Consider the following 23,941-nt stretch of genomic DNA (forward strand, 5'->3'; position numbering starts at 1 on the left):
AACCAAAATCACACAGAACAAGGGAGTACCTTGCTCTGATACCAATTGAAAGTGCATTATATCGACTAGAGGGGGGATGAATAGGTGATTTTTATGAATTCTTCACTGAGGAATTTGCGGGTGAGGAAATTCCTTAGCGAAGAACTACTTGCAGCGGAATAAGTACTCAAGAGTAAGCATAGCAGAACATAGGCATGGTCATCATGATGAAATGAAGACAAACACAGAGTACAGAAAGCGTAAACACAGGATAGCACAGGATGAAGACAAACAGACTGAAGAAATTGAACTGAGGAAATTGAGAAAGTCTTCAGTCAAAGTCTTCAAACACAGATATGACAAGCACACAACACAGTAATGAGGAAATGAAAGAGTTGAGGAAATAGAACCAGTAAGCTCGGTGAAGACAATGATTTGGTAGACCAGTTCCAACTGCTGTCTCAGTTGTACATCTGGTTGGAGCGGCTAGGTATTTAAACCTGAGGACACACAGTCTCAGACACCCAGTCCTGAACACACAGTCCAGGACACCTAGTCCTCACCGTATTCTCCTTGAGCTAAGGTCACACAGACCTCGCCCAATCACTCGTGGTAAGTCTTCAGGTGACTTCCGAACCTTCACAAACTCGGTCACTCAGCGATCCACAATTCCTCTTGGATGCTCTAGACCATGACGCCTAACCGTCTGAAAGAAGCACAGTCTTCAAAGGTAACAAGCGTCGGATCCACGCAGGATCAATCTCTTCAGTGATGCTCAATCACTTTGGGTTTGTAGGTGTTTGGGTTTGGGTTTTTCCTCACTCAATGATTTTCGCTCAAAGTCCTCGGAGGATGGGATGCTCTCAAATGACAAGTGTCAGTTTCTCTCGGAGCAGCCAACCAGCTAGTGGTTGTAGGGGGTGGCTATTTATAGCCTAGGGAGCAGCCCGACATGATAAGACATAAATGCCCTTCAATGATATGACCGTTAGGTGGGTAGATATTTTGGGACAGCTGGCGCATAGCACAGCAACGGTCAGAAATTTGAGTATCAAATTCCTCAGGGCTATCATGTTCCTCACTGTGTAGGCAATCCGCACTGGCGAATTCCTAACTCCTCAGTCAAAACAAATGCCTCAGAGACCAGAAGAACTTCGTCTCTGTCACTGAAGAATATGACTAAACTGTATGAGATTTCCAATGGCTTCACTCGAAGGGATTGGTAGGTGTAGGATTTTGAGTTGAGCATCACATGGAAATTTTTCCTTAGTATTTCCTCGACCCCCTTAAACAGTACGGTGTTTCCTATGACTCAAGAAAGGGAAAATGAAACTACGAAAACAAAAGTCTTCACGCTTCATGTTCCTCAAATGAATACCAAGTCTTCAAGGTCACACCAATTTCTTCACTTTCAAAGTCGTCAGAAAGTCTTCAGAAATCCAAAGTCTTCAGTCGAAGAACTTCATTTTTAGGGGTCGACTTCCTCTGTAAATATCAAACTCCTCATAGACTTATAGACCTGTGTACACTCATAAACACATTAGTCCCTTAACCTATAAGTCTTCAATACACCAAAATCACCAAGGGGCACTAGATGCACTTACACTTTGAAGACAAACAATAGAAATGGACCTATTGATATGCAGCGGAAGGTAGACTACACTAGACAAGCCATTGTCAAATAAGCTATGAAGTGAAAGCACGAAGACTATTAGCAGCTAGGTAGTATGGATCAGGAAGGAAGATAGTATGAAGCCAAACAACAATAGTCGTCACACAGTGAAGTCAATCAGATCAAGCAAGCAGGCAATGACTTCACGAAGACAAATTGTAAGTAAAGAGAGGTAAGAGATAGAACCAGTAGCTTGGTGAGGACAGGGATTTGTTGGACCAGTTCCAGTTGCTGTGACAATTGTACGTCTGGTTAGGGAGGCTGAGATTTAACTCAGAAGACCGCGCCTTCACCTTATTCCCCTTGAGCTAAGGACACTTAGTCCTCACCCAATCACTCTGGTAAGTCTTCAGGGTAGACTTCCAAACCTTGACAGACTTTGTTCACCGGCAATCCACAATGACTCTTGGATGCTCAGAACGCGACGCCTAACCGGCTGGAGGATTCACAGTCCTCAAGTGTAATAAGTCTTCAGATCACACGGACAGAAAGACTTCAGTGATGCCTAACACTCTTTGGCTCTGGGTGTTTTGGGCTTTGACCTCACAAGGATCTCTCTCTCAAATGCTTCGGAGGTGGGTTTCTCTCAAACGACAAAAGCCGTGCACTAACTCTGAGCAGCCACCAATTTATGGTGTAGGGGGTGGGCTATTAATAGCCAGGAGGCAACCCAACCTGATTTTTCTGAAATGACCCTGGGTCACTAAGGAACTGACACGTGTCCAACAGTCAGATTTCAAACACACGCGGCAGCTTGACTTGGGCTACAAGTAAAGATGACTCATCCAGCTCTGGATAAGATTTGCTCTCATTGTCTTCGCTCGAAGCCATAGGATTTGGTTTAGCATCAGTTCAGTCACTCTGACTTTGTTCACTTGGACCCCACTTAACAGTGCGGTGGTTCCTATGACTCAACAAAGAACAAAAGGAAACTACGAAACAACTATGTCTTCACACTCCATAGTCTTCACGTGAATGTCTTCTCGAGTCATAATCTTCGTTGTGAATATCTTCACAGACCACCATTGTCTTCAATTTCTTCACACATTTTTAGCGGTCATCTCTGGTAGGAAAACCGAATCAATGAGGGACTACTACCTGTGTTATCCTGCAATTCTCACAAACACATTAGTCCCTCAACCAAGTTTGTCGTCAATACTCCAAAACCAACTAGGAGTGGCACTAGATGCACTTACAGGAGGCAACCGGCTGGGTCAGAATGGAATGCGTCGTCGTGTTCATCGGGAGCCAACCGGCTTGGACAGAACAGTCGATGGAAACGAGGCTTGGCATACCGCAGAATGGAGGAAACGGCCTTGTGTTCGACCGGCCACGGTCGAAACGGGATCCTGTTCATCGGGAGGGGTCTGGCGTACCGCAAAATGGAGGAAACGGACCTCCTACGGTGGAAACGGTGTCCTATTGATCGGGAGGGGTGTGGCGTACCCCAAAACAGAGGAAACGGACTTGTGTTGGAGCGCTATGGTCGAAACGGGGGTCCTGTTCATCGGGAGGGGTGTGGCGTACCGCAAAATGGGACTCCACGGGATATTGTTCATCTCCACCGTCGACTACCTCCACGGGCTACTGTTCATCCATCGTCGACCTCCTCCAGCCTCCACCTGCGGCTGTTCATCCACGGGCTCCTATTCATCCAGCCTCCACCGCGCGCTCCTCCACCGGCTACTGTTCAACCAGCCCTCTCCACAGGGTCCTGTTCAACCACCCCTCCACGGGGTCCTATTCATCCAGCCCTCCACCGGCTACTGTTCATCCAGCCCTCCACGGGGTCCTGTTCATCCACCGGCTCGATCGATTGGGGTACTGTTCATCCGGCCCTCCACGGGGCAATGTTCATCCAGTGGCAACGGCCTCTACTACCACAGGTTCCTGTTCATCCAGCCCCCCACCGGGAACTGTTCATCCAAACCCCCCAACAATGCTCACTGTTCATCAAGGGAAGGAGGCAGCAGTGTTCGATCGGCTTTAGTTAGCAGCAGTAGCGAAGGAATCACTCAGGTTCAGTTAACAGCAAGGGATCGATCGATTGCTCGGGTTCAGTAACGTGTAGCCTGCAGTGCAATCGCTCGGGTTCAGTTAGAGCCCAACGCCTCGCTCGGGTTCAGTTAGAGCGCAACGCCTCGCACACACGCGCGTACGTACGAGAGAAACGCGCATCACTCGGCCCCCGACCACGCACCGTAACCGGGAACTCCCCGATATTTTCCTCGCCCTCGCTTCTACCATGGTTTTTTCCGTCATGGACGGCCCAAAGAATGTCGTGCAGCTGCGTCTCCGGCCCGCCCAGGACGAAAAGCCCATTTTCTGTCATGATTTTTTGTCATAGAAGTAGGACCCCACCACATCTATGATGATACCGGGTTTTGTCACAATTATCGTCATAGAAGTATCATAAGTATGACAGGAAAAGTTTTTATTATATCCCTCTTGGATGCCTATCATATTAAGACTAAATTCATAACCAAAGCAAATTAGCATGTTGTTTAGAGAGACTCTCAAAATAATATAAGTGAAGCATGAGAGTTCAACAATTTCTATAAAATAAAGCCACCGCCATGCCCTAAAAAGATATAAGTCAAGCACCAGAGCAAAATTGCCTAGCTCAAAAGATATAAGTGAAGCACACAGAGTATTCTAATAAATTCACGATTCATGCGTGTCCCTCTCAAAAGGTGAGTACAACAAGGATGATTGTGGCAAACTAAAAATCAAATACTCATATCATACAAGACGCTCCAAGCAAAACACAAATCATGTGGTGAATAAAAATATAGCCTCAAGTAAATTTACCGACAGACGAAGATGAAAGCGGGCATGCCATCCGGGGCATCCCCAAGCTTAGATGCTTGGTTTTCCTTCAATATTATCTTGGTGTGCCTTGGTCATCCTAAAGCTTAGGCTCTTGCCACTCCTTATTCCATAGTCCATCAAATATTTACCCAAAACTTGAAAACTTCACAATGCATAATTCAACAGAAAACTAATGAGATCTATTAGTATAAGAAAATAAATCACCACTTTTGGTTACTGTTGTGAACTCATTCTTTACTTATATTGGTGTAATATCTACTGTATTCCAACTTCTCCATGGTTCATACTAGACGATACTACCCATAGATTCATCAAAATAGGCAAGCAACACATAGAAGACAGAATCTGTCAAAAACAGAACAGTCTATAGTAATCTGAAAACTTTGTATACTTATGTAACTCCAAAAATTCTGAAAAATTAGGAAAAACTGGAAAATTAGTATATAAATCTTGCGTAAAAAATTCAGATCAAAAGCGTGCTTCTGTGATTTTTTTAAATTCTTTTACTAGGCGCAAAAGTTTCTGTTTTCCAGCAAGATCAAATCAACTATCACCGTAAGCCATCCCAAAGGTCTTACATGGCCCAAACACTAATTAAAACACCAAAACACATCTAACTAGAGGCTAGATGAAAAATTTATTTGATAACAGAACCAAAAAAGCAAGAACAAAAATAAAATTGGGTTTCCTCCCAAAAAGCGTTATTGTTTAACGCCCCTAGCAAGCCATAAAACATAGATCTAGGTATTGTCATCTTTGGTATGCAATCCATAAGTAGTTCTCATAATAGATTCATATGGAAACTTAATTTTCTTTCTAGGAAAGTGTTCCATGTCCTCCCTTAACAAAAAAATGAAATCTAATATTTTCGTCTTTCATATCAATAATTGCACCAATCATTCTAAGGAAGTGTCTACCAAGAATAATAGGACATGTAGGATTGCAATCTATATCAAGAACAATGAAATCTACGGGCACATAATTCCTATTTGCAACAATAAGAACATCATTAATTCTTCCCATAGGTTTCTTCATTGTGGAATCCGCAAGATGCAAATTTAAAGAATAATCATCAAATTCACGGAAACCTAACACAACACATAAAGTTTTTGGAATCGTGGAAACGCTAGCACCCAAATCACACAAAGCATGGGACTCATAATCTTTAATCTTGATCTTAATAGTAGGTTCCCACTCATCATAAAGTTTTCTAGGAATAGAAACTTCCAATTCAAGCTTTTCTTTAAAAGATTTCATCATAGCATCAATGATATGTTAGTAAAAGCTTTATTTTGATTATAAGAATGAGGAGAATTTAACATGGATTGCAACAAGGAAATACAATCTACCAAAGAACAATTATCACAATTAAAATCCTTGAAATCCAAAAGAGTAGGTTCATCGCTACTTAAAGGTTTGACCTCTCCAATCCCACTTTTATCAATTTTTCATCAAGATCTATAACTCCAAATCATTGGGACGCCTATTAACTAAAGTTGACTCATCTCCAGTCCCATCTTTGTCAAGATTTATATTAGAAAACAAAGATTCAATAGGAGTCACATCAATCACTTTAAGATCTTCATCATTATTTTCACAAAACTCCAGTTTAGCGGCCATCTTATTTACCAAAGTGGTTTGTTTATCGGAAAAAATTTCAATATGAGCAAATTGAGATTTAAGACCATAAAATTCTTTAGACATATCATCGAGCTCTTTATTCATATACTCCATTAAAGTTTTTTGCTCCTTAAGCTCATTCCTAAAGAAACTATTATGCTCAAATTGTAAGGACATGAAGCTCCTAGCATTATTTTCAATTTCTTCCAACTTCCTATAGTAAGGATCAAAGTTCTTGGGTTTAGCCATAAAGGCAAGAAACCAAGCTAACACACAGGCAAATTAAAAGCAAACGAAAAGACGAATGGAAGAAGGGCGAATCAAAAGGCAAATTTTTGTATTTTTTTGAAAACGTTTTAGAAGTGGGGGAGAGGAAAACGAGAGGCAAATGGGAAATGATGTAATGCAAGAGATGAGTGTTTATGATGGGTACTTGGTAGGCCCGATGTAGATCTCCCCGGCAACAACACCAAAAAAGGTCTTGATAAGCCACAAGTATAGGGGATCACAACAGTTTTTGAGGGTGGAGTATTCAATCCAAATTTATTGATTCGACACAAGGGGAGCCAAGGAATATTCTCAAGTATTAGCAGTTGAGTTGTCACTTCAACCACACCTGAAAGACTTAATATCTGCAGCAAAGTATTTAGTGCAAAGTAATATGGAAGTAACGGTAACGGTGGCAGAAGTAACAGTAGCAGTTTTGTAGTGATTGTAACAGCTGTAGCAATGAAAGTAACTTAGCAAAGATCAATATGTGAAAAGCTCATAGGCAATGGATCAGCAATTATAACTATGTCGGATGATATTCATCATGTAGCAGTTATAACCTAGGGTGACATAGAACTAGCTCCAATTCATCAATATAATGTAGGCATGTATTTCGTATATAGTCATGCGTGCTTATGGAAAAGAACTTGCATGACATCTTTTGTCCTACCCTCCTGTGGCAGCGGGGTCCTAATGGAAACTAAGGGATATTAAGGCCTCCTTTTAATAGAGAACCGGACCAAATCATTAGCAGTTAGTGAATACATCAACTCCTCAAACTACGGTAATCACCGGAAAGAATCGCAACTATTGTCACCTTGGGGTATGCGGATCATAATTCGTAATAGGTGTCTACAACTTGCAAGATAGGATCAAGAACAGAAATATATTCATGAAAACATAATAGGTTCAGATCTGAAATCATGGCACTCGGGCCCTAGTGACTAGCATTAAGCATAGCAAGGTCATAGCAACATCAACCTCAGAACATAGTGGATACTAGGGATCAAACACTACTGCAGGATGCTGCTAACGCGACACTACGATCAGAGACCCTTCGACGAAACTGTGTGCAATGCCATAATCGCAAACGGTGGTGTAAAAAACCCATCAAAAAAAGGTGCAAAACGTTTGCAATAGAGGATGCATCAAACACGGTTCAGATTTTAGTTGTGTGTGCGATTCAGGCCACACGGTTAACCTGTTCGAACTGTTTGCGATGAGGCAGAACAATAGAAATGGGCAGCCATATCAATGTGTGTGCGATATACGGCATATAGTTCGCTCCGATGAACCGTTTTCTATTAGGGAGTGCAACATAAACGGTTAGCCAGATCAAGGTGTGTGTGATATAGGGCATACGGTTCACTCGGACGAACTGTTTTCGATTAGCGAACGCAACAGAAACGGTTCAACTTAACGAGATGTGTGTGATACAGGGCAAACAGCTGACTCGGATGAACTGTTTGCGATGGGAAACTATAACACAGTTTGTGTGCGATTCTGTGTGTACAAAATCTGTGTGTACAAAAAACTTTGTAAAATGCAAACTAGTTGCTTTTGGTGGCTAGGAATATCGCACACGATGCGTCTGCGAGTACTCGTGTGCGATGATTAGTAAGTTACACATACACTTCCTTATGTTAACACTTGTGTGATAAATAACACGTTGCACCGGATACGGTATTCGGGTTGTGTGCGTGCTCCACTTAATCTTCCCGCACTCCAGCGAATGCTTCGCGCGCTCCAGCGAATGCTTCCCGCGCTCCACATGGATGAATTGTAAAATCCATGCCTATTCCCTCACTAGTTTCCCGCCACCAGCTAACGGCTTGCTGCATATAACCCAGGCAGCAACGCACCACCGTGACACTCTGCGAAGATCTAGTCCTCACCCATCTACCATTAGTTATTCCAAGCATGCCAGGCAATGACCAAAGCTTCGACGTCGACGCCTACCTGCGTTACATCTTCGGCAAGGAGAACGAGCCGGAGCAGGTCGGGGAGCAAGAGCTTCATCGGCGGGTGCAGGCACCATGGCCCATCGGCAGAGATATTGGCGTCACAGTCCTTGGGAGCACAATCGACATATTGCAGAGGAGGTGTGATGAGTAGTTTGCCATCCACCGTGAAAAAGATCCAGAGCTACTCGGCGGCATGATCGACGACCCACCCGAAGAGCCGCCATCACCGGTGCTCATCGAGAGCCTGATGCCCCACAAGGAATGGGCAGAGTATCTCTGCGATTCAGTCAAGATAAAGGCAGCCTACGACTTCATCATTCCCCGCGGCGACCGTGTCAACCTCGATCGCGATGATGTGGTGGCAAGGCTCGAGCGCATCCTTGGCGGAGTTGACGTCCCCGACGATGTAGAACATCGCCAATGTGATATCTTGAGGATGCAGGTGATCGACGGAATTTGCTACCAGGCCAGAGACATGGAAATGGAGCGGTTCCGTGGAGTTGTCATGCGCGCGATTGCACGCTGTCAAGCTCTTCTGGAAGAGGCCCAGCAGCCCCAAGAGCCTCCCAGCGCCAGCAGCTCCGTAGGCGGAGGCGGGTCAGGACACTCGGAGTGGACGGCCGCAAGGGTGCTATGCTGATCATGGAGTCCGAGAAGACCATCGTCGGAAGGCCGCCAGCTCAGCCTTTTAGCTTATACTTTATTATAATTGTATGCATATGTAGGTCGTGAGTGTTCTGGGCCATGCCACATTTGGCATTTTAAATTATCCTGAATATGTAAGACAATTATTAAGAATTATTAATAGTTGCCATTGTAACTTTGCCTCAACGGCGACCAGAGCGCGCGCAGGGACGCCAGAGCGGAGCGCGCCGCGGCCGCCTCAACGGCGAGCAACCACGTGGTCAACCTTCTGCCATCAATAAATTTTGACCTTGTTTCTCGTCACATTGCTGATTACAACGCAATAAATAATTGCAAATCAGTTCACACCTATCAAACTAATATGTGTTCACACTTATCACCGGGCTATAAAAACTACCCACTCGAAAATTACTTCACAGTTCCTCTCCTCATCACCCACAAAACTGGTTTTCTCTGTCAAGTTGTTCCGCCATGACTGGTAGGAGGAGTTTAGGGTGGACATATAACCAGGCAGCAAAGACCAAGGTCGCGGAAGCACTAGAGAGGTCCCGCCGCGAAGCCGCAGCCGCATCAGAGATGTCCCGGCGCGCCCCGGAGCCCTCGAACAAGCTCTCACGGGCACGCGAGGGCTCTCACAAGCGCATTCGCGGCGTCGGCCATCGCGACGAGCTGGCATTCCTGAAGTCCTTCGCCGGCAACGATGACATTCTCGCTGGCGTCACTACACAGCAGGAGCTGGTCGACAGCTTGATGAAGCTGCTCAAGATCAGCGATGCCTCGGTTGACAAGGCGACCGGCCTCGTCGAGCAACTCATGGATGACAATGCAAAGCTCCTCAAGTTGGTCGCCGAGAAGGAGGAGGAGGCCGCCGGCTGGAAGATGCTGCATGAGCAGAGCAGTGCCTCAGAGATGACGCTGAAAGCGGTCGTCGAGGAACTGATGGGTGGCTTGAGGAAGCTCCGGATCGAGCGCCGGGAGGAGGTGGAGGAATCCGTGGCTGCTTTGAAGCAAAGTCGTGGGGAATTGAAGAAGGAGCTGGAGGATTTCGTCGGCCGGGATCCATCGTCGAGTAGAGATAGTAGCGACCCAGATCGTTGTTTGCGATTTCCTTCTTCTCTTGCCCCCGTGTCTTCTGGGCTTTGCCGCATGTGGCATTTTAAATTATCCAGAATATGTAAGACAATTATTATGTGCACCATTGTAAATTTTTCGTCGTATTATCCGTTGCCATTTTAATTGTGGTCGTATTATCCGTTGCCCTATGTGGCAATTTAAATTAGGGCGGAACACTAGTTGAAAACACGAACAAAGCAAATGCTGCCATGGGATCACAAGCAAACACCCTCCGTCCAGGTGCTTTAATTAACCCATTAATGGAGAAGTTGTGAGCGAGGCGGGCGGCGGCTGGTGCATGGAGGTCAAAGAGCTCGCTTCCCGGTGAGCATGGGCCGCCTTGCTGCTCGCACGTGTCCCATCGAGCCTGCGAGGTGGACAGGATGCACGCATCCCGTCGAGCCTGTACGGCAGACTGCTCGCACGCGTCCCATCGAACCTGCACGATGGACTTCTCGCGCTCGTCCCGTCTAATCAAATAGCTGCACGCACGCCACCGAGTATGGTTAAATTTTGACACGGTAAATATAATACAACCGTTTGCGATATTAACATGTCAGCTTTTTATTTCAAAAAGGACTTCGTTGGCTACTAATGTGTGCGCCTCTTCTCAAACTGGACGATTTTTTTACCACGGCATATATGTGCCATGTCATGAAAGCATGCCAAGTTTCATGTTTTTTGGGTGACTTTTTTATTTACTAGGATTTAAAAACCGAGATTCTCATTGTTTCGAGACGATGACAAGTTTGTAATTCATTCTCATTCCTTAAACGAGACCTAAACATGCACCCAATGACACATGTACGATTTCCCATGCATTTTGCTTCACTGGAGCATGTGGTTGTAGTTCAAATTTGAATTATGGACTACATTAAATGCATAGAAAACTTAGTAATTAGTAATATATATATATACAATGGCCAAACGAACTCTGAACAGTTTCAAATTTTAGCCTGACACTCCTGTTATTCTATGTTGCCTGTAGAAAACAAAGTTCAAGGTGAGAAGAGGCATCGCTTATCGTTTCACCCACAAGAGGGGCATGTTTCCCTATCGGAGCCACGAGGGTTGCGAAAGGCTCCGGTTTGTAAAAGGCTTGTAATATAGCTTCGCCGAAATTGGACAATTATATATACCATGTAGTGACACCATGCCAAGTTTCATGATTTCCTGGTGAGTTTTGGATTTACAAACATTCAAAAACCAAGATTCGCAATGTTTGTGGCCAGGCCAGGATGGCGAGACGGTTGAATTCTTTCCCATTCGTTCCATGGGACCTAAACATGCACCCCAAGGAAACATGTACGTTTTTTCTAGCCATTTTAGTGCACTGGAGCATGTATTTGTAATTCGACTTTGAATGATGGACATTAAATGCCTAGAAAACTCAATTAATGAATAAAAAAGGTCAAACGAACCCTGAATAATTTCAAAGTTCAGCGCGAATCTCCAGTTGTTCCGTGTCGTGTGTAGAAGAAAATACGAGGCTAGAAGAGGGAGTGATTATCGTTTGGCCCACAAGGGGACACGTTTCCCTAACGAAACCACGAGGGTTCTTGCGACAGGCTCCGGTTTGTAAGTGGTTTGTAATAAAGCCTGCAAAAATTGGCAATGTTTTACCACGACATATATGTGCCATGACATGACACCTTGCCACCTTTGATGACTTTCTGGTGAGTTTAGGATTTATGGGGACTTAAAAACCGAGATTTGAAATGTTTGAGGAAGAGCCAGGACACCGGTACGGTTGTAATTCGTTCCCATTCCTGGCATGAGACCTAAACATGCACCCAAGGACACATGTATATTTTTCCTAGCCATTTTGGTGAACTGGAGCATGTATTTGTAGTTCAGATTTGAATTATGGACATTAAATGCCTAGGAAAAAGGCCAAACGAACCCTGAATAAGTTTAAATTTCAGCACGGATATCCTGTGGTTCCATGTTGCCCGTGGAAGAAAATACAAGGCGAAAAGAGGTAGTGATTACGTTTCGCCCACAAGGGGAACACGTTTCCCTATCAGAACTATGAGGCTTCTTTGAGAGAAGCTCCAGTTTGTGTAAGAGGTTTGTAATAAAGCTTGGCCCAAATTGGACAATGTTTTTACCACGATATATATGTGCCATGAAGTGACACCATGCCACCTTTGATGACTTTCTAATTGAGTTTAGGATTCGAAATGTTTGAGTATGAGCCATGACACCAGTACGGTTGTAATTCGTTCCCATTCCTGGCATGGGACCTAAACATGCACCCAAGGACACATGTATAATTTTTCTAGCCATTTTGGTTAACTGGAGCATGTATTTGTAGTTCAGATTTGAATTATGGACATTAAATGTCTAGGAAACTCAATTAGTGTATAAAAAGGCCAAACGAACCCTGAATAAGTTTAAATTTCAGCACGGATATCCTATCGTTCCATGTTGCCCGTAGAAGAAAATACAAGGTGAAAAGAGGCAGTGATTACGTTTCACCCACAAGGGGGACACGTTCCCCTATCGGAACCACGAGGCTTCTTTGAGAGAAGCTCCGGTTTGTAAGAGGCTTGTAATAAAACTTGCGCCACAATGGATGAAAAAAATTCCTCGACATATAAGTGCGATGTCGTGACACCATGGCAGGTTTCATGATTTTCAGCTTAGTTTTGGATTTATGTGGATTTAAAAACCGAGATTCTTCTCACGAAATGTTTTCAAATAGCACACGGTTCACTCACGAATGCTGATATTCAATGAAAACTTCGTGGAAACCATATTTTAAAGTTTCATAAAAATCTGAAAAAAAAAGTGGGATGTTAAGAAGGTGATGTTTTATTGTGACACAAAATTTCAAGTTGAAAAACATTACGAGATGTGAGCTATGAAAAAGACAAATTCCGCCCTGAATAATGACATTACTATTCGGCACTATTCAACACTAATTTTGTCTTTTTCATAGCTCACATCTCTTAATGTATTTCAACTTGAAATTTTGTGTGCCAATAAAACATCATCCTCTTAACATCCCGCATTTTTTTGAATTTTTTTTGAAACTTCAAAACATCTTTTTCTCGTGGTTTTCACCGGTTTCCACCGAATGTTGGTCCCCCCCCCCGCTACACGCGTGATCTGAGTCCTGCGTTCTGACTGGCCAGAACTCAAACCCCACAGATCGTACGTGTGCACTGTTGGATGCTCCCAGATCGAACGGCAACCCTGAGCCCTTTCGACCGCACATGCAGTACATGAGTAAGCACTGTGCGCATGAGTCATGTAGCTCACGCTTCCTTCTCTACTAGGTTTTCATTCAAAACAGGCTACCGTTTCTCGCCACTCCTCTCATCGGTTTCTCGCCTCTTCTCCCAGATATGCATGATGTAGATGTTCGTTTGATTCTTATAGTTCATCTCATCCAAAATCAATTAGTTTTCTAAAAAACTATTTTAAGATTCATGGAATTGTGCATTGTAAAGGTAAAAACAAAAAGTGACAATTCATTTAGAAAAAAAAAGGTTTGGGCAATTAAGATATGGAAGATTCTAGAGAACAAAGGAGAAGTGCTTGTGTTTTGAGGTTTGTGCATTATGCTTAAGTTCAACCATGGAGTCTTCTAGATTGTACATGTGGCAAAATCTGGTGGAATGTAGATGATATCCAACGGCCAGTAGTGCTCGGATTTGCCATCTCTGTACCGTCGGATTGGCTTCATCCAACGAGCAACTTTCATAGTTATTCGCACACTATATATGTGTATAAATGTATAGATATATATAGATGTGTCCCATGCTAGACAAAATAAAGTTTGAGCGCATGCGTGGGATGACCCCCCCCCCCCCCCCCCCCCGCGCTGCCACCTCGAAGTTGGGAAACTGACATCATAGGTATTTAACCAGGCTTGGAGTCGGGTACGGTGTTCGGTTTGTAATGTACTTGGCGTGGCCCATCGAAGTTGTGCATTTGGGATTTAAACACATCATACACCATCGTACCCATACATATTTTTGGGCCGCATGCAGTGTATACAGAGTCTTCTGATCGACCACGTCTCCCTTGTGCGGTTTTTTGTGATGACACGGATATCTGTGGGCTCCCCGAGTTTATATATATCATCCCTTTGACCGATAATGAGGGGTATGTGTTGGCCATGAATGGATTCCTCCTAGTTCATGTTAGGGCCGGTCACCGTCAAATGTCGGTCAACCAAAGCTCGAGCTCATGCGTTGTCAGGATTCCCTCTCAGATGCTCGAATTGCTGGGTTCGATCTACATCAAACCCTGCGTACATATCTCGTCCTTAACTACCTTGCCTTCATGGTTGTTGTCTGTATCGAGAGGTAGGCACCACATCTAAATTGTACATTATTCTATATTGAAAACACACATCACCTCTTCCCAACGTACATCATTTTGGGCCGCATGCAAGAGGTGTTGGTTTTGTGGTCTCTCTCGTGCGATGTTTATGATGGTTCAATCTATTGGCCCAAGCGGTTTATCGACAACAACAACTGTCATTTGACCAAATGAAAGATTCATTGGTCCGTCTTATGGTACTTCATGGCGACATGCATGTATGACCAAAGTATCAATCATTACGTGCATCCGCCCCGCTGACACAAAGTGGGAGGTGGTGGGCCAAGCATCCTAGCTAGGTACGACATTATGTCATTATATATATCCTAGCAAGGTGGTTGTTAGGGTGCTTTCGGGTTTGCGAGGCAGGTGCCACTAAAGTTATGCATTGTGTATTTAAAGTTTTAAACATCCCCAATATTCTTACATATATTTGGCCACTTCCAGGTAGTTCTTGACTTCTGGCCCCTCTCATCGATCTTCAATGACGCGCCCAACCGTGGGCCCGCGGGGTCAAAGTTGTGCATTGGAATTTTGAACATCACATACCACCCTTTTCACTCATATATATTTGGGCCACATGCTGGTGTGACTGTCTTTTGACCGTCCCTAACATTATTTTTTGCTGCAAAGACTCTGATGATGCTCAACGGACATGGGGTATAATATGTAAACCGTGTGTGATACAAGTGCGATGTTAATCACCACGACCGCGCAAGCGCGAGCAAATTAAGGTGGAGGTACTGGCTGATATGTCTCCAATGTATCTATAATTTATGAAGTATTCATGCTATTATATTATCCATCTTAGATGTTTTATATGCATTTATATGCTATTTTATATGATTTTTGGGACTAACCTATTAACCTAGAGCCCAGTGCCAGTTTCTGTTTTTTCCTTGTTTTTGAGTTTTACAGAAAAGGAATACCAAACGGAGTCCAATTGACGTGCCAATTTTTGACGATTTTTGATGGACCAAAAGAAGCCCCCCGGAGTAAAAGAGTTGGGCCAAAAGAGTCCCGAGCCGTACACGAGGGTGGAGGGCACGCCCCCTACCTCGTGGACGACTCGGAGACCCCCTGATGTGAAACCTACGCCAAAAATTCCTATAAATACAGAAACCCCCAGAAAGAAACCTAGATCGGGAGTTCCGCTGCCGCAAGCCTCTGTAGCCACCAAAAACCAATCGGGACCCTGTTCCGGCACCCTGCCGGAGGGGGCATCCTCACCGGTGGCCATCTTCATCATCTCGGCACTCTCCATGAGGAGGAGGGGGTAGCTCACCCTCGGAGCTGAGGGTATGTACCAGTAGCTCTCTCGTGTTCTTGATTCAGCACGATCTTGATGTATCGCAAGCTTTGCTATTATAGTTGGATCTTATGATGTTTCTCCCCCTCTACTCTCTTGTAATGGATTGAATTTTCCCTTTGAAGTTATCTTATTGGATTGAGTCTTTAAGGATTTGAGAACACCTGATGTATGTCTTGCATGTGCTTATCTGTGGTGACAATGGGATATTCACATGATCTACTTGATGTATGTTTTGGTGATCAACTTGCGGGTTCAGTGACCTTGTGAACTTATGCATAGGGGTTGGCACACGTTTTTGTTTTGACTCTCCGGTAGAAACTTTGGGGTACTCTTTGAAGTACTATGTGTTGCTTGAATAGATGAATCTGAGATTGTGTGATGCATATCGTATAATCATACCCACGGATACTTGAGGTGACATTGGACTATCTAGGTGACATTAGGGTTTTGGTTGATTTGTCTCTTAAGGTGTTATTCTAGACGAACTCACTACTGGAATTAGCTTATTTGCCGTCTGCCAGTTCTTTGCCGTCTCCTGGCTGACGGCAAAGAAGGTCTTTGCCGTTTGCTTCAGGAAAACGGACGGCAACGAACTGGCTGATGGCAAAGAAGGTCTTTGCCATCAGCCAATTCTTTGTCGTCCGCTAGCGGACGACAAAGAATCTTTGCCGTCAGCTGGCAGACGGCAAAGAGAGAGGTGGCCCCCGCTAACCAGCTGATCATAAAAAACTTAACGGGCCCCCTTCTTTGCCGTCTGCCAGCAGACGGCAAAGAGAAAAAAAGCGGACGACAAAGGTGGGGCGGACGACAAAGAGCTAACCTAACTAACGGCCGAGCCCCACCCCGCCCTTCCATCTCTCTGTTTCTGTCTCCTCCCCGACAACCACCGCCACCCGCCGCCGCCCCCTTGCCCCGCCACCCACCCACCCGCGCCCCCGCCGCTGCCCCCAGCACTCGCCGCCGCCCCCTTGACCCGCCACCCGCCCACCCATCGCCCCTCGCATCGTCGCGCCGACCACCCGCCGCCCCCATGCCCCACCACCCGCCGCCGCCCCCTTGCCCCGTCGCCCCGCCGCCCCGTCGCCCCATCGGCCCTTGCCCCGTCGCCCCGTCGCCCGAACGGCCCACAGCCGTGGCGCCCCGCCGCCCCACCGCCCGAACAGCCCACCGCCGCGGCGCCCCGCCGCCCCCACCACCTGCCCCGCGCCCCGGCGCCACCGCCCCGAAGCCCTGCGGCCCCCGTCGCCACCGCCACCCTGCCGCTGCGAAGCCCCGGCCAATGCCATCTCCAGTGAGTTTTTTTCTGTTTTTTCTTTTTTGCTGTTTAATTGTTAGATTAGACTAGATATGTGTTAGTGTTAGATTTAGTGCTAGATTATATTAGATTAGACTAGTGCATGGGTTTTAGTTAATTAGTTATATAAATATAAGAAGTAGAAAAAAGATGAAACATAAGAAGAAGAAAAGAAGAATATGTAGAAGGGGGAAGAAGAAGAAGAAGAAGAAGAGGAGGAGAAGAAGAAGAAGAAGAAGAAAAAGAGGAGAAGATGAGAAGAAGAGGAAAAAGGAAAATAAGGAAGAAATAAAAGAAGAAGAAGAAGAAGAAGAAGAGAAGGAAAAAAGAAAAAGAAGAAAGGAAAGAAGAAGAAGAAGAAGAAGAAGAAGAAGAAGAAGAAGAGAAGGAAAGAAGAAGTAGGAGAGAAGGAAACACCCCGACCCCGTGACCCCCTGACCCCGACACCACACCCTGACACCCCGACCCCCTGACCCCGACACCCTGACCCCGACACCACACCCCGACACCCCGACCCGCTGACCCCGACACCCCGACCCCGACACCACACCCCGACACCCCGACCCCGACACCACACCCCGACCCCGAAACAGCACCCCGACCCTGACACGGCACCCCGACACCGACACGACACCCCGACCCCCGACACCTCCCAAAAAGGTGCTCTTTGGCCTTCTAGAGGCCGACGGGGTCATATATTTGTGAATTATGAGTTAGGTCATATATTTTTTGATTTTGTTATGAAAAACATCATATATAATTGTGTTGATCGGGTAGATTTAAATGTGCAGTTGTTTCATCGCTGCGAGGTTTGGTGTTCGACGAGCTCCCTGCGCGTTTGACGAGCTCTGCCCCTTCGTTCGTGGGTGAGCACAAATGACATGTCCTCCTCCCCCCTTAATTATTTGCTCTGTTCCGGTGTTTGTGCCGATGAAACTTGATAGCTAGCTATATATCTGTCTTGAATCATCAATATGCGTAACCCCGACCCCCGACACCCCGACCCCCGACACCCAGACCCCGAAACAGCACTCCGACCCCGACACGGCACCCCGACCTCGACATGCCACCCCGACACCCCGGCACGACACCCCGACCCCGACCCCCGACACCCTGACATCATATATTTTTCGATTTTGTTATGAGAAACATCATATATAATTGTGTTGATCAGGTAGATTTAAACATCATATATATTTTTTGATTTTGTTATGAAAAACATCATATATTATTATTCATGTCGGTATTTTTTTATGTTGTACTAATTTCATTTACTCTTTGTCATGGCAGGTGTTGAAAGATGGTGGGCGCTGGTCGGGAGCGCTCCGAGGCCCCTTCTTCGCCGGCGTGTGGTGGGAGGTCTTCCATTCCACACGCACCTCTCCGCCGAGCGTTGCTGGACAGTATGGCGACACCGCTGGGCCCTTCTTCGTCGACAGCGGTGCCCAGCAGGGGAAGAGGTAAGGAAGGGAAGAAGAGAGGAGCACGTGGTCGCGGGAGAGGAGGTAGGGTGACTGCTAGGGCGCCTTCCTCGCCGCCACCCCCAGCTGTTTCACCCGAGCACGTGACTGCTAGGGTGGACTCGTCCGAGGAGGAGGCTACACGGACTCCAGTCCACGAGCCTTCGGCCCACGAGACCCCGGAGGAGCACACGTCTGGATGGGGTACCTGGCCAGATGAGCCTGAGGGGCCGAGTGGCCATGCTGATGATGGCGGGGAGCCGACTGATGTTGAGGAGGAGGGGGGCACCGTCTACCAGCGTGGTTGTACACGGCTCCCGTCCGTGTCGGCGACCCGCGAGCAGAGATGGTTGATTTACCCTGATGGGGAGAGGTAAGGGCATTTAATCTTTTTGTACCTTCTACATTCACGTTTCTTCAAATATCTAATGCGTTGGCCTTGTCATGCTGTAGGGGTTGGGACCACCATCATAGTGTCCGCCGGCCCAACTCCGTCCTTGGAGTGCTTTGCCGGCAAAACTTCCCGGGGTTTGTCACGTTGCCTGGTGAGGGTCGGCTTCCAGAGCTTGGATTGAGCTGGGAGCACTACTTGGATGCCTCGGCCCCGCCGGGTAAGATTATCGACGGTGTCTTGTGCGACACGAGGGCAGACGTGGTGATCAGAAAGTTCTGGGTAATTTCTCCTTTACACATTTAAAAATCTTCAACTAGCTAGTTATTAATTGTACTAATAAATATTTTCTCATTTGATTGCAGACATTCTACAGGTGTGAGGAGGGATACGAGGAGGAGGCGGCAAATGTTATCGAGAACGTCTGCAAGCGCCTACTACAGAACTTACGGACGAGGCTCGGGTGCAGGCTGTTCAAGACTACTACGCCTTGCGTGGTATCAAGAAGCCCAAGCCGGCGTGCCGTGATAAGTTCCTAAGTAAGGAGCAGTACATGAAGGTAATTCTTAAGGCCTTGTACTTACTTCCTTCATTTAGTAATTCATAGCCGTAGCGCTCAAGTTTCTATTTGCTAACTTAGGCGCCTCCGAGATGGTGTGTGGATCGGATGGATTGTTGGGAGGTGTTGGTCAATGAGTGGTGCTCAAAAGAATGGCTAGCCGTCCACAACGCGGCCAAGGAAAAACGTGCCCAAATGGAAGGTGTGCCACACCATCAAGGCAGCTCCAACTTATATCAGTTCGGGCGGAACTGGGTATGTGGTTTGCTTCATGATTCATGCAATTCATTCATCATGCTAGCTTGAGCCCTTTAATTACTAATTTACTTTGTTTCTCTCTTTCAGGCACGCTACAATAAGGCGGATAAGGTGCCAGAGGTGTACGACCTGTATGCCATGGCCCACACTGCCTCTTTCAAGAAAGTCAAGGCATTCTCTCCGTCTGACCTCGATGATGCAAACAACTTCACCAACATCTCCTCCCACGACAAGCTCGTGAAATATAGAGATGAGGGGAAGGCTAGGAAAGGGGAGGACTTTAACCCGAGCCAGGGTCCCATTGATCCAGAGTTGGTCATGATATCTGGCGGCAGGAGGTCCCATGGCTCCATAGCCATTGGAGATGGACTTATCCATTGTCCTAGCACTCTCCCGGAGATCAAGGCGCGCCAGTCGAGCTCCGCTCCTGAGATAAGGCCTCGTGAACGGCCAGTCCAACTCGCCATCAAGGTTAGTTATACGTACTCAGCTATCTTTCTCCATTACATTGTGTGTGCTTCCATCAATGATTACAAATGGTAACGAGGAGTGGTGTTGCAGGCTGCTATACAGAGTGAGAGAGACAGAACGGAGAATCTTCTGGCGGAGGCGGCGGAGAGGCAGCGGGAGTTGGAGGAGAGGACGACAAAGATGTTGGAGGAGGAGAGGGCACGGAATGACATGCAGGCAAGGGCCATGTACGAGCTCCTTGTGGTAAGTTTCTTCTGCAGATTAGCCAAAACATTCATGTAGTGTTTGTCTCATTACTAACTAGTATGACTGAGTCGTCAAAACCAAATGTGTAGTCTGTGTGCGAGAAAACCGGTCAAACCGCTCCGCCGATGCCAGTGATTGCTCCTGGGACCACGGTGAGTTTAATTTGAATGGACATTACTTGCTAGTCTTAACATTTGAGTGTCATCATGCTAACGAGACATTGGAAATGATCTTTGGTGCAGCATAACTCCAGACAAGCATCGCACGATCCTTCTCCAGCTACCGGCACGAGCCAGCCTGCTCCTACACCTCCATGATCATGGTAAGTTTCTCTGGTGTTTTGCTTAACAAATGCATAAAGACCTAGACTTAGCCTTATTTCCTCCAATATGCTTACCACAATGAACTAGACTTAGCATAATTAGCTTAGTTAGCTCATAAACAATCCATTTTACCCAAGTTGGCTCTAAAATGACCCATTTTACCTTAGTTAGCTCATAAATGATCAATTTTACCCAAGTTAGCTCTAAAATGATCCATTTTACCTAGACTAGCTCCAAAATGATCCATTTTACCTATGTTAGCTCTAAAATGACCCATTTTACCTAGGTTAGCTCCAAAATGACCCATCTTACCTAGGTTAGCTCCAAAATGATGCATTTTTACCCAAGTTAGCTCTAAAATGACCCATTTTACCTAGATTAGCTCATAAACGATCCATTTCACCTAGGTTAGCTCACAAACGATCAATTTCACCTAAATTAGCTCATAAATGTCATATATTCTTCTTCTTCTTCTTCTTCATTTTCTTCTTCTTCTTCTTCTAATCTTCTTCTTCTAACTTTCTTATTTCCCATTTTGCAGAATTCATTCGCTTCACGGAAGCTTGCATAGATGGAGTGCTTGAACTTTGTTTCTTTTGCATCGATGAACTATGTATGTATGGTAGGATGACACTATTGTAATATGTATGGTTGGATGCATGTATGTGGAACTTGCTATGTATGGTTGATGGAACTATGCATGTATGATGAAATTATATGTGTTGGATATCTCATATGTTTGCAGTGAACTTGCCATGTGAAAAATATATATGTATCATCTATTTGCTGTGAAAATGGTTGGGTATAAGAAAAAACAGAAAAAGTGGCAATGCAGGCTCTTTGCCGTCTGCCACCGATGGCAACGGGCTCTTTGCCGTCCGCGGCGGACGGCAAAGAAGCCATGTGGCAACCACCTGTGCTTCCTGGCAGCTGACTCATTTGGTCAGTTTGCCTACAGTGGCAGACGGCAAAGGTTTGATGATCTTTGCCGTCAACGGCGGACGGCAAAGGCTGCCGTTAGACGCCTAACGGACTAACAGCGAATTTATTGTCGTCGGCTTTCTTTGTCGTCCGCCGCTGATGGCAAAGGCCCCTTTGCCGTCTGCTTCAAAAAGCAGACGGCAAAGAAGCTCTTTGCCGATGCCTACTTTGCCGGAGCCTTTTGCCGTCCGCCATCCTTGCCTTTGGCAGACGGCAAAGTAGCTGATTCCAGTAGTGACTCTTGAATAGATCGATCAGAAAGAATAACTTTGAGGTGGTTTCGTACCCTACAATAATCTCTTCGTTTGTTCTCCACTATTAGTGACTTTGGAATGACTCTTTGTTGCATGTTGAGGGATAGTTATATGATCTAATTATGTTATTATTGTTGAGAGAACTTGCACTAGTGAAAGTATGAACCCTAGGCCTTGTTTCAACGCATTGCAATACCGTTTGTGCTCACTTTTATCATTAATTACCTTGCTGTTTTTATATTTTCATATTACAAAAACCTATATCTACCATCCATATTGCACTTGTATCACCATCTCTTCGCTGAACTAGTGCACCTATACAATTTACCATTGTATTGGGTGTGTTGGGGACACAAGAGACTCTTTGTTATTTGGTTGCAGGGTTGCTTGAGAGAGACCATCTTTATCCTACACCTCCCACGGATTGATAAACTTTAGTTCATCCACTTGAGGGAAATTTTCTATTGTCCTAGAAACCTCTGCAATTGGAGGCCCAACAACGTCTACAAGAAGAAGGTTGTGTAGTAGACATCAAGCAATTTCTCGTGCCGTTGCCGGGGAGGTGAGTGCTTGAAGGTATATCTTTAGATCTTGCAATCGAATCTTTTAGTTTCTTGTTTTATCACTAGTTTAGTTTATAAAAGAAAACTACAAAAAAAATAGAATTGAGGTGCCTCATATGCTTCATCTTTTTAATATCTTTCGTGAAAATGATGGAAAGGAAAATTGTGCCCAAGTGCTAGAAGAAGAACTACATTGAATGCTTGGCATAAAATATGTGAATGATGAGCATGATTGCAATGTTGTTAGTATGAACTCTTTGAATACCCATGATGCTAATGATATGCAAAGCCACCATCTTGGGGATGCTATGTTTGATGAGGATGATATGTTTAGTCCCCCAAGTTTTGATGAGCAAATTTATTATGATGAAAGCATTCCTCCTATTTATGATGATTATTGTGATGAGATGTATGCTATAAAGAATAAAGATAACCATGAAACTTGTCATCATTATTTTAATTTTCAATTGGATTATGCCTCACATGATAGTTATTTTGTTGAGTTTGCTCCCACTATTCCGAATGAGAAGAATTTTGCTTATGTGGAGAGTAGTAAAATTTATATGCTTGTGCATCATGAGAATAAGGCTTTATGTGATGGTTATATTGTTGAATTCATTCATGATGCTACTGAAAATTATTATGAGAGAGGATCATATGCTTCTACATATTGCAATAATATCAAGTTTCCTCTCTATGTGTTGAAATTTTTGAAGTAGCACTTGTTTTGCCTTCCTATGCAAGTTGATTCTTGTTCGCATAAGTTGTTTGCTCACAAAATCCCTATGCATAGGAAGTGGGTTAGACTTAAATATTCTAGTCATATTCTTCATGATGCTCTCTTTATGTTTCAATTCTTATCTTTTATGCGAGCATCATTGAAATCATCATGCCTAGCTAGGGGCGTTAAACGTTAGTGCTTGTTGGGAGGCAACCCAATTTTTATTTTTGTTCTTTGCTTTTTGCTCCTGTTTAGTAATAAATAATTCATATAGCCTCTGTTTAGATGTGGTTTTATTGTTTCAATTAGTGTTTGTGCCAAGTAGAACCTTTGGGAAGACTTGGGTGAAGTCTTTGCGATCTTGCTGTAAAAAACATAAACTTTTGCGCTCACGAGATTAGCTGCCGTTTTTTTACAGATGAGTGATTTTAAGTTGATTCTTTTTGCAGAAGAGTAATAGTCAAATTCCTCACGTCCACCAATTTATTTCAAATTTGTGGAGTTACAGAAGTATGGAAAGTTACCAGATTACTACAGACTGTTCTGTTTTGGACAGATTCTGTTTTCTATGTGTTGTTTGCTTATTTTGATGAATCTATGAGTAGTATCGGACGGTATGAACCATAGAGAAGTTGGAATACAGTAGATATTACACCAATATGAATTTATAATGATTTG

This window comes from Aegilops tauschii, chromosome 3 (assembly GCF_002575655.3).
Source record: "Aegilops tauschii subsp. strangulata cultivar AL8/78 chromosome 3, Aet v6.0, whole genome shotgun sequence".
Taxonomy (NCBI): Eukaryota; Viridiplantae; Streptophyta; class Magnoliopsida; order Poales; family Poaceae; genus Aegilops; species Aegilops tauschii.